Source organism: Athene cunicularia, assembly GCF_003259725.1.
Source record: "Athene cunicularia isolate RWA chromosome 7 unlocalized genomic scaffold, athCun1 chr7_part1, whole genome shotgun sequence".
In the NCBI taxonomy this organism is placed as follows: Eukaryota; Metazoa; Chordata; class Aves; order Strigiformes; family Strigidae; genus Athene; species Athene cunicularia.
The window spans coordinates 9,713,429-9,715,332 of record NW_020799107.1 but is presented as its reverse complement, the minus strand read 5'-3'; the positions used below and the strand labels follow the sequence as shown (position 1 = coordinate 9,715,332).

Sequence of the window (1,904 nt, the reverse complement as noted above, 5' to 3'; positions counted from 1 at the left end):
CACCCCCCCACCCCTCCTTTCCCTGTGCGTGTTATGAACGGGGCATGAGTTCCAGCCTACGAAAGAGAAATAGCAAACTAATTTAAGAGTAGAATCAGATGCAAAATGGAAGTGGTACCAAAATTAAGCCTTTTGTTGCTGTGTTTTGTTTGATCTCCTCCTAGTCCGGTCTGGACTTCTTAACAATGCTATGCAAATGGAAATGACTTTCTAGCAGATAAAGCCATTGTGTACCATAGATAACATGCATTTCCAGGATAAGCTTTTTCTTCCACGTGTAGATTCCCTCTTGTCTCCTTGTATATGTTATATATATATAGTGTGTTGTATTTAAAAGCTCGAGACTTTATTTTCTGGCTCTTGGTGTACCTTATACAATTGTATTTGAAAGTTAAATATATTTTTATCATGTATTTGAAATATATTGCTGATGAGTGTATCCAGGGTGCTGTAGTCTGAGTGTTAGATTGCCATTTGGTTTCAACTATCATAGGTAAGAGGATGCTGATAAATAGCAGAATGGAAATGATCTGTTAGATGCATCCTCTGTGGCTGGCACACTTCACTGACCATAGCTTTATGTGGTGGTCATACCCACGTGTCTGGAGCATGATATGTATGTAGTGTAATATAGTTACCATCATGTTAAAATTAACAGTATTGTAAGAGTTGTTAACTCCTACACCCATACTTCACAAAGCTGTATCCTTATGCACAGAATGAATGATCTGAGAGTTGTCTCTATTTGTAAGTTATTTTTGTAAAATAAAGATCTGGGAAAAAAAGAAATCTATGTCTACCAGTGGTTTGACTTGCTATCCTCCTTCTCCTTAGGAAAAAAAAAAAAAAAAAAAAGCTAAAAAGGAGAGATCCCAAAGCCACCTTTCCTCCTTTGTTTGGTGCAGGAGCAAACAGGTCAGTCTGTATTTTCTTGATGTTTGTTGACAGTGGGCAGAAACCATTGAATGGAGGAATGTGAGACAGCACCGGTGGTGCGTGGCGAGAGGGGAAAGGGTGGGAGGAGCGGGTCTGCGGAAGGCTGTGCTGTTGGGGAAGGTAAAGCTGATGGATTTATAAGGTGAAAGCTGCTGGGAGTGATGAAAGGCTGTGTTTGTAGTTAAAAATAAACATGTGGAAGGAAAATATGGAAGTACGCAGATGGAGTGGATATTTGGACTAATCCAGGTTCAGTCCTCTGGGGCTTTTGCTTGTGATGGAATTTGGGAGTTAGCAGTCCTGACAGCATTAAATCCCTTTTTATCTCTTCTTCTCTTTGTCGGTTTGCATTGACTTTGCAATGCTGTGTTGTCAAAGTGTGGGGCAAGATTCCACTGCTGCAGGATGTATGAAGTAGAGAGATCCTTAAGCCAGTGAAGCACTTGAATCATGGTCCTCTTCATCTCCGGACGAGGTAACTAATGTTAAATCAGTGATATTTTGCAGCCATCCCTGACTTGCTGTTGCTGGTTTCCATGTCCTGCAACACCAGCGCAGTGCTAACTGCTTTGCTGTGAAGGCAACACTTAAATTCTTATTAAATTAAAGTATGCCCTCACCCTCAGAGATCCCGACAGCCAATTTTGTAATTATTATTTTGGGGTTTTTTCTACATGTTACATTACTGCTTTGTAAAAGGTGATCCTATGAAAATAGATGGTTGCCAGCACTGCAAAGTGTTCCTTCCCCTCATAGTCCTTGGCGTTTCTAAAAAATCACTGGTCCATCCCCAAATGGAGGAGCCAGTTGCAGAGAAGAGCTGCCAGCATAACTGTCACAACGTTGCTACACAAGTGCAGCCTTTTGTGCTGATGCTTCTTAGGAGAGATGGGTATTCTGAGCTTCCTGTAAGCCTTTCTTAAGGTACAGCTGAACATGCTGATAGTTAAAATTGGAGGTTAATACCA

General features: G+C 41.0%; 1 protein-coding gene across 1 annotated transcript in view; it reads left to right on the top strand.

The window, feature by feature from the left end:
• ACKR3 (atypical chemokine receptor 3) overlaps positions 1 to 789 on the top strand; it is a 2,084-nt gene extending 1,295 nt beyond the window's left edge. Inside the window, exon 2 of the mRNA XM_026852957.1 lies at positions 1 to 789. The gene's annotated coding sequence lies outside the window, so the exon portion shown is untranslated.
• The last annotated feature ends 1,115 nt before the right edge of the window (positions 790 to 1,904 follow it).